This window comes from Gorilla gorilla, chromosome 5 (assembly GCF_029281585.2).
Source record: "Gorilla gorilla gorilla isolate KB3781 chromosome 5, NHGRI_mGorGor1-v2.1_pri, whole genome shotgun sequence".
Taxonomy (NCBI): Eukaryota; Metazoa; Chordata; class Mammalia; order Primates; family Hominidae; genus Gorilla; species Gorilla gorilla.
In genome coordinates, this window is record NC_073229.2 from 86,807,159 (window position 1) to 86,825,135 (window position 17,977).

At 32.3% G+C, this 17,977-nt stretch overlaps 1 protein-coding gene and 1 long non-coding RNA gene across 19 annotated transcripts in view; one reads left to right on the forward strand and one right to left on the reverse strand.

Moving 5' to 3' along the window:
* Window positions 1-17,977, reverse strand: part of LOC101154628 (protein eyes shut homolog) — a 460,684-nt gene that overhangs the window by 245,898 nt on the left and 196,809 nt on the right. The gene's annotated exons all lie outside the window — the stretch shown is intronic.
* Window positions 1-17,977, forward strand: part of LOC129534411 (uncharacterized) — a 37,339-nt gene that overhangs the window by 18,791 nt on the left and 571 nt on the right. Inside the window, exon 2 of the long non-coding RNA XR_008681009.2 lies at window positions 16,699-16,812. This is a non-coding gene — a long non-coding RNA (uncharacterized lncRNA). The remainder of the gene's footprint in view (window positions 1-16,698; window positions 16,813-17,977) is intronic.

A 17,977-nucleotide genomic window follows, 5' to 3' on the forward strand; every position in this document is an offset into this window, starting at 1 on the left:
ATATGAGGCAGCTTTATAGACATTGAAATACAAGGATTTCCAAAGTATAATTTTAGTGAAGGGGGAATATAAACAGTATGCTGATATTTGTACAGAAAATACATATATTTACAACATATTTCTGGAAATACATATCAGAGACGGCAAAGGTCTTTGTGTATTAGCCAGCTCGGCTGCCAAAAGAAAATATCATAGACTGTGTGGTTTAAACAACAGAAATACATTTTCTCACAGTTCTGGAAGCTGAAACTTTGAGATCAGGGTGCCAGCACGGTGAGGTTCTGGTGAGGCCTCTCTTTCTTCCTTGCAGATGACCACCTTCTCCATGAGTCCTCACGTGGCCTTACCTATGTATGTACTATGGAGGCAGAGACAGAAATCTGTCTCTTTCTTTTTATAAGGTCACCCATTCTATCGAGTTAGAAACCCACAGTTATAATCTCACATAACGTTAATTACCTCCTAAAAGCCCTATCTCCAAATATATTCACACTAAGGGTAAATGTTGCAACATATGAATTTTGAGAGGGCAAAATTCAGTCTGTAGAACCTTGTCTCCAGGGAGATAATTTGCATTGTCAAGAGACAAAAAAGGGAAGGAGATGTTTCTCACTCTACTCTTTTGTAATTTCCATCTTTTAAATGTGAATGTGAAATTTACTCAGAAAGGTAAGTTACATAAAATTTAAATAATAGGGTTATTGTATCTACATGGTCATGTAAATATTAAGTATCTCCATTACCATGGCATTTTACTAAATAATATATCAGAATATAATTAATTCAATAATTTTGTTTTACAGACCTAAGACACATGCATCAGTACTTTGTTAGGTTTTGAAAAATGTCACAGAAAAATATCTGTATCCTCAGGAAGGAACAGCCCATTAAAACATTATTCAAAATCAACAAGTATATTCCAAGATTAATTCAGCAGAAGTGGAGTGTATTTAGTAAAATTGCAAATGTTCTATTTGGAGAAAAGATTGCTTTGAAATAAAAGTTAATTCAACTCAGAGAGAAAACAACTATAAATACTAAGGATACAATCAATAAAGTTACTAAAAATATGGCTGTGCTTATTCAAGATTTAGAATCCAAACAGAACTCATTGGGTCTAGTAACTACTAGCCTGAAATTAGGAAGATTTGTAGACAACAAATTACAAAAGTAATTAAGAGACTAAGAAGATTTAGGACAATAAATGTAAGAAATTCTCTTTTAATTGAAAACCTAATTTTGTAGAATGCTTAAAATATAACTAATCAGTCATAGAAAAAATAGCATTTGTAAGTACTCTACACATTGCATTCTTTGAAGCAATTATTAATGATTAATACTTTACTCTGTGCTGTTATTTGAATGTCATAGATCTGTATAAAAATTAAAATGAAATGAGACAGAGTCCATTCAAAATGGCATAATGCATAATTGGATACAATTTTAACCTTGATTCCATTGTTCTATATAAAGCTACTATTTCAATTTAATATAGCTAATGTTCTAACCAGAAATTTATAATGTTAAATACTTCATCCTAAAACTTCAAGTGTCATGTCTCCCCCAGACAGAGATATTAAAGGCCATTTTTTATCTCAAGGTAAGCCTGAAATATAGATAATATATTAATATTCCAGTATTTCAAATTGTAAGCATTAAAATGTCATCTAATGAATTTTGTGGTTAAATATAATTTGACATATTTTAATCTATTCAATTGCAATGAGTAATTTTGGCACTTTGTTTCAACTTTTAAAAAAGTGAATTTCTCATAATGCATCTCTTAAGGAATTATCTATTAACATAATTAGAAATTAATACATGTTATTAACGGCTTAATCAAAGAAACTGTAAATTGATGTGGGACTTCTTTGCAACTTTGCTGTGGGTCTAATCAGTAATATTTCATGTACTCGTTGTCTTCACCCACCCCATCCTTTATTAAATATAGAGGGGAAAAAAGTGGCTCATGTAGACTAGGACTGGTTCAAGAATATTATGAATATATGATTTATAAAGTGATATGGAGGAAAGACATGAAAGAAAAACTGACTTATTGTACAGCAAACGTTTTAAAAGCCACTTAACAAAAATTAATGCTATATTTGTTCTATTTCTATACAATCAGAAACCATTAATAAATATATATCTTTCATCTATAATGGCCAGAATTATTCTTAGTAGGCCTCAGGAATGGTCAAAGTAAAATTTTTGCCAGGGAAACACAATAATTGCCAATGTTCAATACTTGGTGTGCCAGTCAATGAGGGAAACAAAAATGTTGCTTTACAACAATCCCTTCTAATGTTTAATGTTACTGTTAATTGCTTTATGTAAACTCTATGATCTTAGTTCCTTAATGATGCTCTTATTAACCAAAATTATTGTAATACTTAAATAAGTGCCTATATTCACCTAACCAAAAATGTGTATATACATCATGCTTTTATTAGTCCCATTAGTAAATAATGAAAATTATTTATAAAAATGACAAATAAATATCTGTAAAAATAAAAAAAATTAATAGCAAGATAAATCCATTATATCTCTATTATGTATACATCCAAGTCTTTAGTGCACTGTGATTCCTATTGGTGATTTTTTTCAAAATGATTTTAAAATCTAAAAGCTTGGCTGGGCATGGTGGCTCACACCTGTCATCCCAGCACTTTCAGAAGCTGAGGCCAGCAGATAATGAGGTGAGGAGTTTGAGACCAGCCTGGATAGCGTGGTGAAAACCTGTTTCTACTTAAAAAAAATATATATATATATATAAAAATTAGCCAAGTATGGTGGTGCACACCTGTAATCCCAGCTACTCAGGAGGCTGAGGCAGGAGAATTGCTTGAACCCGGGAGGCGGAGGTTGCAATGAACTGAGATGGCGCCACTGCACTCCAGCCTGGTCAACAGAGTGAAACTCCATCTCAACAAATAAATAAATAAATAAAAGCTTTCTGAGAACATTTGATCTTTTACCAGTGTTTTGTTGGAAAAGCAGGTGTGAAGTTATTTCATTTATAGGGAATACTTTATATTACTTCATGAATTTCTGGAGTTATGTATTAAGACATCACCCACAGTCAGGACCAGGAAACTTAATAAATAGAAATTCAGTTTTAAGATTGTCTAACGAATTTATAAATTTCCCCTTAGTCCTGTTTATAGAGGCTTAGGCAGATTAGTTTTCAAAGAACAAAGGCTAGCTCTCATGTCAACTGTATTCATTTCTGCATGTCATTCTGAACCAAAGAAATGGATGAAACTCATCTGTACTTTTGACTGAGGGAATTACATGATATTTTGCTATCATTGGAAAACAGAATAAAATGATCTTTCTTTACTTTCAACAAACCCATACACTCCCCCATCACTATCCACACACCATCATGATTCTACAGAAATAAATAAACTCATTTAGCCTATCCCAACAGAGGGATTTCACAAATTTAGAATACCATAACCAAGTAGTTTGGAATACTCCTGTACAAACAAGACAGATTACATGTGTAACAAGTGACAAAGAAATACACCTAAGAAATGTTATAATTATCCCTATTTTATGGACATTTTTTGTTTTGTTTTTTGAAAGATGTAACCACATTAAAATGTTTATGCCTAGTATCTTACTTGCAAACTCTAGGAATGACTTTATAACAATAGTAGCTAACACTCATGTTACTAATATACTGATAGTAGTATACTACTACTTCATTTCATCACAGTAATGGCAAGCAGATTGTAATATTGATCCCTATAATGCAATTTTAAAAGTTATTTTTAAATTTAAGTTACATAAGTGACAAAAAAAGAAATTTGAATTCCATGTCTATAAATCAAGGTACTGTTCTAATTGTTAGATAATACTGCTGTAAAATATTTTTAATTCCCTTCTGCTCTGGAATAAAATATAGGTTATAATACTCCAGATTTTAAATGGGGGCTCAAGTATACTTATTTTAATATTGTTTTCTCTTAAACTAATTTGCCATAAGAAGAATTTTATAAAGAATATTAAATATAAAGATGCAGAGGATAGTTTAATGGTGTATTTATGTCACATTTTCAGTAAGGCAATTACTATGCTTTTCCTTAAATATGAATTACTTTATATAAGTGGTAGAAGTTTTCTTGCAGTGCTTGATACACCTTAAGGATGCCAAAAGTAAAACAAAATGGCAAGTCCGAGCCGGTATTCCACTACAAATAATATTTTAATTCTATGACTCTCATTTCATTTGGATAGCTTTGAACTCCATCTGGTCACTGACAGGAGGAAAAAAAAGTTTGAGTTCCCATTTTCATTAATATCTTCACTTTTTAAAGTGGAAAATGGAAAGCTTCAACTGCTAACAAATCAACAACTAATACATTCATAAATGAACCTGCTCCTATAATGGTCTAAAGTGGCTCTCTGTTTAAGAAAGCAATTGATGCAATTGGACCTTCCTATTATTTTCTTTAAATAATCAAGTTATTTGTTTTTAAAATACAAGTGCATTTATATTCACAGTTTACATGAGTGGACAATATCATATTTGGTTTTATGGTTTACACAAAATAGGGATATTGACAGAATGTTAATATGTTCATATTAACATATTACCTAACATATCTTATGAACATATTACTTAATGTATCTTATGACTTAACATATCTTATGAACATATTACTTAAAATAAAAAAAAATTTCAGACTACAGAAAGCTAAAGCAGAAACTTTTGTTGACTGGATGAATTCTAAGGGTGAATAAGAAATACATTTCAGCCAGCTATGACAAATAGAGAAAAACACAACTGAAAAAGAACCCCAGCCATCTCTCTTTGATACTATGTCTCTAGTTAGCTACATGAATTTAATAACTCATGGAGTATTTCTGCATCATAGTCTTATTACCTGGAAAATAGGTAGGTTGTATTAGATCAACAGTTCTTCGCTGGATGATTTTGCATCCCCATGGGACATTCGGCAATGGTTGAAGACATTGTTTATATCACAACAGTGGGAAGGGGGTTAGGGCTGGCAATACCGGCATCTACTAGGTAAAATGGAACAGGAAAACTCCACACAACAGAAAATTATCCAATCCAAAAGAGTAATGTCAACATTAGGAGACCCTAGAACAGGCGGTATTTATGGTTTCTATATCTGGGATTTCAGGATGAGTTTTTTAGAGTTAATTGGGGAACATGAGGTAGAGTGAGGGGCTGAGATGCCTTTTTACCAATTAGGTTTTTTTTCAAACAAAAATTTGAAGAATTAGTAACTTTTAGTTCAAACTGAATTATCCAGAATGTTCTATAAAATACCTTCGAACGAATCATTTTTGTTTGAAAATACTACGGTAAGGCTAATCTTTCACTTTTCAATGTGGAGATCCCCATCCAAAGTTTATGGCATTTATTTATCCAGTCTTACAATAACATCTTACGTTGCTATATAATTATAATATGAATATTATGGATGATACACATATCTTTGTAATCCATTTAAATCACTTCTAAAGCATGAGTAATATATATGTCTTTTACACATGCATGTATACACACAAATACAATTTACTTATAAACATATTAAGAAGTTAGCAATATGGGAATATTATATATATTATATATATATAACATTTTTTATCTCTCTGTCCCCAAACTTTGTGATTTTATAATTTCAATAAAAGTACAATTTTGTTCAAACTGTATTTGTATCTTATGTTTCTGTTCATGCTTCTGCAGGATATTTTACAAGATAAAAGTGTGGTCCATTGCTATTTGCTTTACTAAAGTTCTAAATTTTAAATAGTACTAATTTCTAATTTATTAGAAAATACTTACAATAAAGCATTAATTTGATAATTCAAGAATGCCAATATAAATACATGAAATGGAACACAGTAAAAAATAAATGTATGAACAGTCACATAAACCATTTCATGTCATCATTTTCTGTATTTACCAAAGTTATAGCTCTTTCGAATGATTATTGCTAATGTATTCATCTCTGACAATGCACAATTATTTATTTAAATGAATGAACAAAAGAAATAAACAGACTGGCTCATTTTCATGGGTGACTGACTGAAGGAATTTAAGACTTGCTTCAATAATCCTCAATTCATGAATCTAGATGGTATAAACACATATTGATAATTTTAAAACTAAAATAATCAAAAATGTACATTAAAATATTTTTAAAATGAATTATTATTCACGTAAAGAATTTGAAGTGATATAAAAATGTTAAATAATACAATGCAATTCAGTATATTATTTCAATAACAGTTTTTAGTGTACTCTTTGAAGCAGAAATATTATAACATTCCTTGTCATAATGAGAAGACAATTTTAAACATCTTTTCCAAATATTAAAGTTGTCTGGCATATGAGACTACATTTATGTGACTGTATGTTGTATTTCAATGATGAATGAGTTTTACCTAGAAAAGATTAATAAAAGATTTTAATAAAAGTAAACTATATGAGAGTCTTACAGTTATTGTTGTTAAGAGCTAAAATAAAAGCTTCACTTATAGAAAAAAATACTAAAACGTTTAGTAACTACTCAATATGAATTTGCCTGTTACTAAAATATTTTATTATTAGGCTGTTGCAAAAGTAATTGTGGCTTTTACCATTACTTTTAAAGGCAAAAAGAGCAATTACTTGTGCACCTAGCTATTCATAGAAGGAGGAAAATCAAAATTTAATTTAACATTCCATGTTATGTGGCCACTCAATTATTTGGTGGTTTCAGGCTCCATTTTGGGGAATTCTAGAGTTTCTTTATGGTTTCAGGAATGTCTGCATTAGGAGAGGTTGGGAGAGAGGGTATTTTGTTGGATGTAATTTCTTCATTTTACTTTAATCAAAATAGTTTCTCTTGTAACTATACACATAGAGAATTTCAGAAGAGGCTTTTAACTGAACAGAGGGATTTATAGAACAACAACACAACAAAGGTAGATAATTTCAAATTAATATGGTAATATGCACTGTTGTTACACTGATCTCTTGGTCAAGTAATTTAAAACAAGAATTAACAACTAAAATTGAAATTTAGGTAATTAAATTCTATGAATAATTTTATAACCAAAAGGGGCAACTATTGAGATGCTGGAGATTAAGGGTATCCTATCTTAAGGAATGTAGCCATTGTGGAATTAGGACAGCACTTTTAAATGTAGAACATACCTGCATTTGTTTCTTGTCAAGTTCACCATTAGAGACAAAACTGATTGTCAGAACTGTGGAACATTTGAGTAGCAACATACTTTTTATACTGACAATTAGGTTGAAACAACCGAAGAATGAAATGCATAAAAAGTGTGTTCATTCCCACCATAGAATAAGAATTGCACTTAAAAAGTTAACGAAATATAATTTTGATAGGAAAATATTTGTTATTAGAGGGAATAAAGAAATTTTGTAAAGTAAAAAATAAACCCATTGACATATTGAGTAGTGTGCACATTCCCTGTCCAATTCTATTACAAGCAAGTCTAAATCTAGAGCCACTAAAATTTCTATGATAGACAGTTTATCTTTAACTAGATGTATTTTTTTCTTTTCAACTAAAATGCCTTAGTAATTTCGGTACGATTTTTTTTCTTAGATGTCAAACATCTTTTAAAATTCAAGTTATGGATCACTTAACTCTAAATACATGCTTTTATTTTATTTCCAAAGCTTAGAAGACAAAGATTATTAAAATCTGAGTGTTCAAATATAAAATATCTTGAAGTATATGCATTAAATGTTCCATATTTTAGGCTACCATTGAGAAGATGTTTCTCTAAGCAACATTTGATAAGACTAATCATGAAACTAAACAGCCAGCTGTTTAGATTATAGTACAATCCTTGCTGCCATGTATAACACTATTATCATCATTGGTTTTATAATCCTTTGGCTCAACTTACTACTTACTGGAGATAGCCGAAGAGAACTAACAAAGTTTTTAATGTGATGGTGTTAAAAGGTGATATGGTTCAGTTGTGTCCCCACCCAAATCTCATCTTAAATTGTAGTTCCCATAATCCCCAGGTATCGTGAGAGGGACCCCATGGGAGGTAATTGAATCATGGGGGCCATGTCCCCAATGCTATTCTCATGATAGTGAGAAAGTTCTCATGAGATCTGATGGTTTTTATAAGGGGCTTCCCCCTTCCCTTAGCTCTCTCCTTCCTGCCGCCATGTGAAGAAAGAGGTGATTGCTTCCCCTTCTGCCATGACTGCAAATTTCCTGGGGCCTCTTCAGCCCTGCAGATCTCTGAGTCAATTAAACTGCTTTCCTTTATAAATACTCAGTCTCAGGTATGTCTTCATTGGCAGTGTGAGAATGGACTTACACAAAAGGCCAACATAAATCCCTTTCTACTGGGACAACAGTATTTGGAGTTAAGAGTTGAAAAGAAAACATAAAAAGATGAACTGTAAACCTTCATTCAAAAATAAAACAGCATATTATATTACACTTTCATATGCAATAATATTTTTAAAAGTTCACTGTAAGTATAAATTTGTGTGAGATATAACCAACTTATTATAGTTGTAGTTTCATAAATTAAAAGATGTGGATGAAGTTCCAAGATTTGAAATTACTGAGCTTTTATTATCAAAGTTAAAGATGGCAGAGTAATAATAATTATCTTCAGTTTGAACAATAAATCATTCAGAGGGTGGTGCCCAGCTGGTTGTTTACTTTTCCCCTTAGAGAAGATTGAGGAAGTAGTGTTAAGATTTACTATTAGAAAGATGTTTAGAAGAATAATTTTGTGACAGTGATTAAATTCTAAAATCCTTGATCCAAAAGGGAATTGAGAGTATGAAATTAGATAATGAAATTTCCTGCTGTGTATCACATGCCATCACTGAATAAATTCTCTTGCCACATATTTTTGTATTGTGTTTCTTTTCCTCTGTGTCATAAACCTCTATCCACCTCATTTAACATTTTTACTGATTTTTTTCTCCCACAAATCGTATTCTTATTGTGCCAAATACTATTAATACAAAATCTAACAGGCTAACATAAAGAAAGAGATATCACTTTATCCTTAGAGGTATCTCCAGATGTGGGCCTGTCATGTGGCGGGGGGAGTATCTGCTGAGCCTCTTAAGACTGTGGAGATGGCAGAAGCAGTTTTATGCCTCTGAGGTCTCAGCAAATTGGCATCAGTCACACTTACCTGTCTGTTTCCTTCACTGATCTCTTTTAAGCTATTTCTAAACCTTCCCCCGTCCATATCGTGCCTCTGTATTCGAAATATAATATTATTAGACACAGAATTTTACTTAAAAATACCTACTCACAGGAAAATAATGAGGCTTTCTCAAAGAAAGATCATTCCTATATTTTTGGCAAAGGGATGGGCTCCTCTGGGAAGCCTTTCAGAGAGCTACATTGCCACATTTGTATAAAAATAAATGAAACAGTATTCATCATAACTATGTGTCTCTTGCAGGATTCTATAACCCCTAAACTAACATTCTGCAGATGGCATGCCAATGTATTCAAGAGGGATCATATATAATTTGGATAGTTTTGATATATTAATAGGATATATACATCAGGCTTTCTTTTTAAAAAGTGAAATAAACATATATGATCTTAGAGGCAAATCAATGACTTTTATATTTTTGAAACCCCTAAATTAACTTTTTAAACCAAATGAGGCTATTATATAATAGTCATCATTCTTTAAAAGTTTCTACTTCCATTTCTTCCCCTCCTGATAAGTTTATTTTCTCCTGTATCACACCACTCAAATTTCTAGTAACCTCTTAACTTCCAAAAGGAATAATGGTGTGTTCCTCATGCCCTGTGACTTCGTACCAGGATTTGCTTACAGTCACTATCCCTGAATGGAAACTATTTTTCTCTGATCCCAAGATCCTAAGCAGAGCATTGTATGCATGTTGTACTCTACTTCCAACCAACCCTTTAAAGCACCAGGCACTCTGCATGTTGCATTCTGGCCAGAGTGCACTGCTTTGAATTCCTCTCATTTGACTCTTTGACGATCCTTACTCAGTGCTCTCCTTCAGCCTGTTTCATCAGTCTGCAATTATCTTTTTCTTCTTTACCTCCAGTTGAAATTTTGCTTCTATTTCAATATCTATTTTAAATACTTTATCCTTTTAATGATTACCCTCACACCCACTTAAGTACATACACTGGTACACACACTCACTACCTCTCTAGGTAGAAATGGTTGATTCTTGTCTTGAATTCTGCTTGTACTCTTATGTAGCAAATTTTTTCAAACAGCCAATATATAAACTTCAATTGGACTTATCGCTGTATTGAAGGCCCAGATTATTATTTTTTTTAGAAATTGGCTACATTCTAGAATGCCTAGAAAACCAAACTAGACTGTATACTTAAAAAATTAAATTAAATCTTAAAAGTACATATTAATATTTCTAATAATTCAACTAAGAAAAAACACTTTCTCTGAATGTAGCATTTTACCATTTTCCTGACATTTCTATTTTCTAATGTATTAGAAATAAATGTTAAAGGTTTTGGGGGGTGATAATGGCCTATGTTTTAACTTCGGCTTAATGTTTATTAATGTGTTACTTCTGAAATCAATTATTTCTATAATTGTTAAATATGTCTTTATAATGTCTACAATTGCTAAATATATCTTTATAATTAAAAAAATCATACGCTGAAAGCAAAACCATTGGCAAAATGAACACGTTGGACATTTTTAAAGCATATAAGAAAGAAAGAAAGGATTACAGCACAATACTAGAGACCTTAGTGCTTAATAAAATTCTATGTGTTTTCCCACAATTCCACTTTAATATTAAGTGTAATTGTAAAATGATTCTGAAGATGTAGCAAGATGAGTGTCAATTATAGGCAAAAGCAAGGAAGGGGTAGCATGGAACCTTCTAGTTCTTTCTTCCACTACCACAGTAACCAATGAAGCAATGTGCAACAGATGGTAGAGCCTCCATCAACCTGAAGCAGAATATCCTGCTGCCTACAATACACATAAACATATCAACACAAAACTTTTTCTTTTTAAATTTCTAACTGACACGTAATATTTATACATATTTATGGGATACAGTGTGATGTTTCAATACATGTATAAAATATGTAATGATTAGGGTAACTAGCATATCTATAACCTCAAATATTGATCATTTCTTTGTGGTGAGAACATTCCAAATTCTCTTTTCTACCTATTTAAAAATATACAATATATTATTGTTCACTATAGTCACTTGACTGTACAACAGAACACTAAACATTATTCTTGCTATCTCACTGTAACTTTGTACCCACTGGACAACTTCTTATTCCCCCACTCCCAAATCCCTCTAGGCCTCTGCTAGCAACTATTCTACTCTTTACGTCTAGAAGATCAACTTTTGAAGATTCCGTTTATGAGATCACGTGGTATTTGTCTTTCTATGCCTGGCTTGTTTCACTTAACATATTGTCCTCCAGGCAATTTCGTGTTGCCTCAAAAAACAGAATTTTAATGTTTTTTTTTTTATGGCTGAATAATATTACATTGGGTAAATATACCACATTTTTTTATCCATTCTTCAGTTGATGGACACTTAGATTCCATAACTTGGCTATTGTGAATAGTGCTACAATAAACATAAGAGTCCAGATATTTCTTCATCATATTTATTTCATTTCCTGTGAATATATACCCAGTGCTGGGATTGCTATATCATACTAAAGTTCAATTTTTAATTATTTGAGGGATCTCCATACTTTTTTCCAAATGGCTGCACTAATTTACATTCCCACCAACAGTGTGTGAAGGTTCCCCTTTCTCGCCACATGGCCTCTCCAACATTTGTTATTTTTTGTCTTTTGATAATAGCCATTGAAGGTGAGGTGAGATGGTATTTTACAGTGGTTTGTTTGTTTGCTTGTTTTGAGACAGGGTCTCACTCTGTCACCCAGGCTGGAATACAGTGGTGCCATCACAGCTTATTGCAGCCCTGACTCCATCTCAATCAATTCTCCCCCCTCAGCCTCCCAAGTAGCTACTTACTATATACTTAATCTCTCTCTGTGTGTGTGTATGTGTATATATATATGTGTGTGCCTGTGTGTGTTTCTCATAATGCCTTTCCATAATGTAAGGAACATATTGGGAAGGTCCTTGGAATTACAGTAAACACAATACATTTAAAAGAAAACAACCCATTTCATAGTTCTAGATATTATCTTTTCTCTTTCTCTTTCTAGTTCTTGGTTTATTTTCTTGCCTTTTTAGACTAAATCTCTGACTCACTTTTTGAAGCTCCAAATAATGCAAAAACTTCTTCTGATTTTACTAATTTAACCTCTTTTGTTATATTCACCCACACATTATATGCATGTCACCATTCTCTCTGTCTGGAATAATCTTTCCCCTGATTTTTGCCTGGTTATGTACTACTGATTCTTCAGCTATCACTTGACATGCCTTTGTGTTGGAAAACCTCTGGGTCCTGGACTTATATACTCTCTCATAATTTGCATTCTTAACTCTTTTTATTCTTAACAAAATTGAAAATTAAATTATTTTTTATATTTAATAAGGCATTTCTGTATCCACCATTAAGCCATATGCTACCTAAAGACAAGCACCATGTGTCATTATCTCTGACATATCTTGTCACAGGCAAGCACAGTGCTATGATGAGAACATAATAGATACACAAAAGCATGTGATGGATAACTGCAGTACCTTATAATCAACTATTTTGAAAATGGTATTTCTAGGATAATCACACTTAGCATCACTGTACCAATTAGTATGTTCATCTTAATATTCGCTAATTTTGATCATTTTTTCAAAACACATTTCTATTCTATAGCTTTCACTTTTCACAATTAATTTGAAGTTTTCTAAAAAATGAACATTTTCATAACTTTAAAAAAAGGCTTTATCAATTATTCTAACAGCATTCAGAGTAAAAGGCAACTTAATTTGATTGATTAATTTTGGATTTAGTTAAGTTAGAAGTTGCCAAATTATAATATAGTATTTAATTTGATATTCTGAATTTAATTTGATACTGAATTTCATATATGTTAGATATTTACAAATTATGCATTGAATTCAAGTTTTAATATTTAACATCTGGTAACTTTTATGAAACAGATATTTTATTACTATATTTCAAAGTTTCCTGTTTTATTGCATTTTATTTACTTGAAATAAATAAATAACTGAAATACAGGATGAAGATAATAACAAAACTCACAGCTAACATTTATCATGAGCAGGTATAGGATAAGTGATTGACATGTGCTATCTTATGTAACCCTCACAACCACCCAGAGGGGTAAACGCCACTATTCTCATTTAGACATGAGGAAACTATAGTCATAACTAGGTATCCAGTTCTAAAAAAGGAGCTTAACTGAAATGCTTGAGGCCCTGCCATGATGCACCACTACTTCATTGCATTAAACACAGTTTAAAATTAAACTACACATATCCTTAAAATTTATCTGTGGGAGCAGGAGAAATAAAACTAAGAAGAATGGTTGGTTTTATTAAAATCCCTTTCCTAACGTCACTGAGCAGTACAACATGTTTATAATTAAAATGAATGAAACTTAACATTGGCTTTATTCTTTTGTGATTCCTGCACGTAGCATCCTTCTCTACCACATAGCACAACATTATGGACAACAGCATGAGAACCATCTTTAATTCTGCCTCCTGTTTCCAGTAACTCCAGCAATAGGAGTCAATGTTGAAGATAATATGTAAATAAATCACTAATAATTCAGCATTACTCCCAGGTGGGCTAGGGAAAAGCATAAATTATTTCAATGTACAGTCCAGTAAATCCTTTGTTTTTGGTCTCTGATGCGTAACCATTAAAGGTGCACCTTATTAAGAAATTCTTATGTAACATTTCTAGACATAAATGTCATCTGTCTTTCCAAAACTGTCTTTTAAAACAAACTTCTATTCAGTTATCTTTACATAGTTGAGTAGTATAGGACATTTGTTAAACATAAATGGAAAAAACCATATTCTTCAGAAACAAAATATTCTTCATATTAGAAGATCAAATTGAGACTTTTTGCTTCTCTATAATATTTTATTACTTCTCTGTTTTTCTTCTGATACTTGGGGTGAAACTGGTGCAAGCTAAGAGTTGAAAATCAATGCCTCAGGGCAGGGGCTTTTAATACTACTACATATTAGAATCACCTTGAAATAGTAAATACATGAAAGCTGACAGCCCACCTCAGAACACTTAAGTTATAATTGGATGGGGCCAGAATGTTTAGAGTTTGAAAAGTTTCCAGGTGTTTCTCATATGCATACACTATTGAAAACTACTCTTAAGAGGTAAGAAACCTAAACAAATAAAGTCTATTCTTAAAATTCAATTTTTCTACATACTCTCCCATAGCAAATTTCATGTATTTCCCACGATATTATTTTTTTATTCTCCCCATATACATTACAAAGAGGTCATTAGTACTCTAATTATATTTTGTCCTTCTCTTTAGGAAGTGTTTCTGTCAGGTATTATAATTATTTTACTTTATAATTATAATGCAATAATATTTTGCATTAAAAATTAATTAACACATAGAATGTACCAGGTATTGTTCCAAAAAACTTTTCCAATACTGAGTTTACAGCACTATTGCTATCTTCATTTCACAAACAAGGAACTTGGAGCATAGAGAAGATCAAATAACTTGACTAAAAATCAGTCAGCTGTTAGGTAGCACAGCCATGATACAACCCCAGAGCAGCATGGTGCTTGACTAATAATAACAAAATAATGAGTTGATAGTTATATAGCAATTAGAACAGCTCTGGCAAGTGTTAGGTTATTGCTTACTTTACTATTATCATTATGATCATTATTATTATTATTTACTGTGTGATTACCATGTACTAGGCATAATGCTAAGAACTTTACATAGTTACATGGTTGTATATGCTTTATTTCATTTTCACCTCACAATATCCCTGTGAGATGAGAACACTTATTGCTGTAAGCAACTTGTTTCAGTCACCCAACCAATAAGCAGATGAGCCTGAAGAAAAACCCATAGTTAAAACCATGGCATTTTTCTTTTTCATTTTGTATCCTGTACAGGATTTAATAATAGTTTTCTCAAACAGTAGTAAACTATTATTTATTGAATTGAATTAAATTGAATTTGTATATCTATGATTCAAACTTAGTTACATTACTTTGCAGTAGAGACATTTTCCTTTTTTTATGTATATTTGTGTCTGTCTTATTTAATATCTGTTAGCCTGACGTTCTTAAAAAATATCAGTTTATCAGATGAGTAGATTGCAAAAATTTTCTCCCATTCTGTAGGTTGCCTCTTCATTCTGATGGTAGTTTCTTTTGCTGTGCAGAAGCTCTTTGGTTTAATTAGATCCCATTTGTCAACTTTGGCTTTTGTTGCCATTGCTTTTGGTGTTTTAGACATGAAGTCCTTGCCCATGCCTATGTCCTGAATGGTATTGCCTAGGTTTTCTTCTAGGGTTTTTATGGTTTTAGGTCTATCATTTAAGTCTTTAATCCATCTTGAATTAATTTTTGTATAAGGTGTAAGGAAAGGATCCAGTTTCAGCTTTCTACATATGGCTAGCCAGTTCTCCCAGCACCATTTATTAAATAGGGAATCCTTTCCCCATTTCTTGTTTTCATCAGGTTTGTCAAAGATCAGATGGTTGTGGATGTGTAGTATTATTTCTGAGGGCCCTGTTCTGTTCCATTGGTCTGTATCTCTGTTTTGGTACCAGTACCATGCTGTTTTGGTTAGTGTAGCCTTGTAGTATAGTTTGATAGACTGGATTAAGAAAATGTGGCACATATACACCATGGAATATTATGCAGCCATAAAAAATGATGGGTTCATGTCCTTTGTAGGGACATGGATGAAGCTGGAAACCATCATTCTCAGCAAACTATCGCAAGAACAAAAAACCAAACACCACATGTTCTCACTCATAGGTGGGAATTGAACAATGAGAACACATGGACACAGGAAGGGGAACATCACACACTGGGTCCTGTTGTGTGGTAGGTGGAGGGGGGAGGGATAGCATTAGGAGATATACCTAATGTAAATGACAAGTTAATGAATGGGTGCAGCACACCAACATGGCACATGTATACATATGTAACAAACCTGCACGGTGTGCACATGTACCCTAGAACTTAAAGTATAATTAAAAAAAAAAAAGAATCCATCATCCACATAACCTTGAGCCAATGACCTCCACAAGCTTCACTTTCCTTATTTGTAAATTCAGATAATGGTACTTACTTCACAGGACCGTTTGGAATCTAAGGAGTTACTGCATGTAAAATACCTAGCACATAAAGCGTCAATAAAACAGCTCTTTTATCTCAAAAAAAAAATCAGTTTAGTTAAATAACGGTTTATCTCTTTGGGAAATGTAAGAGAGAAAACAGTCTAGAAATTGCGACATCACTGTCTTTTCACCAAATACAGAATATGGGTGTGGTAGGCAGCTTCTAAGGTGACTGCCAATGATCTCTGAGTCTTGGTATTCCTACCGTTGAGTCTGGGTTGGATTTAAAGACTTGTTTTTAATGAATGGAAAATATCAGAAATAATGGGATATTACTTTTGAGATTAAGTTATAAAAAGAAAGTACCTTCAGCCTTGAGCTCTGAGTGTTGCTATTTCTCTCTCCAACCCCCTATCTCAGTGGAAAAAGAGCCTATTGCGAGCACCCCTATGAGGAGAGAGGGCCATCTGAAGACGAATTGATATCTCTCATCAACAGCCAGTAAAATTCTGAGGCCTGCCTATAGCTACATGAGTGAGTGTGAAAGAGCGTCTTTTGAGGCCTACTGTCAGTCCCTTTGACAAGTTTTGGGGTGGATTATCTTCCAATTCAGCTTTAAGATGACTGTGGCTAAATAACATCTTGGATAAGCTGATTCACTTCAGTGTCCTTAGAGACCTTGAGCCAGAGGAACACAACTGAACTACATTCACAATTCTGAGATAAGTTTTTTGTTAAGGCACTTCATTTGGGGATAAATTTTTATGCAGCAATAGATAATGAATAATTAATATTTTGGTTATGTGATATATGTGAATTCATTTTGGAATCTTCACATAAACTTCAAACAGATAGATATGTATGCAGCTAGAACCAAATAAAAACAAAGGCCTACATTACTGAATATTGGGAAATATGTGATTTTTATGTAAATGCACCATATGTGCAGATAACAAAAATGTGACCAATATGAATCCTGAAATGAAAGACAGGAGCAGGCACTATGAATTACAGGTTTTCATGTACAGTGAGGCTTCTCTCACAGACCAATTCTCCACAGCATATTCTAGGTTAAATGCAGGAAGAATTTTTTTTTTTAAGTAAAGGTGCTTGATAATTCTCCTTATTAATGCCAAATATGTCAGTAGGCTTTCCATAAAAAAATAAGGAATGGTACATCATTTTTTTACTTTTTATTTATAAAACTAGAAATATTCATTACCATTAGAAAAATTGATTTGGGTAACAAAGCATTTAAAATTGATATGGATGAAAAAGCATTGTTAATATCTTATTCTAACTATTTAGTGGGATGATAAGATTTTTGTTTCAGTAGTTCTAACAGAACAAAGTCATTAATTAGGGAAATGACAGTCCTTCAAGAACATCATTAGAATGATGCGCTTCTGCTTTCAACAAAGAGAGAAGCCAGAGAACCGAAGCAACTCAAATTTGATACAGATTCACAAAGGATCAGAAGTTCAAAACATACTAATGCATATGAACATTATATTAGAGACGATTGCATCCCAACCTGGTATTTTACCTAATAATATATAAGCAGTTATAATATTTTTAAAAATTATTCATGCTCAAATAAGTTTGAGAAAAAAATGCTGGTTAGACAGGCTTGTTAATTGTTGGGCTCTGCTGTGCTTTAAATTACTAATACGCACGATTAATCTCTAAGAGTGAGCCA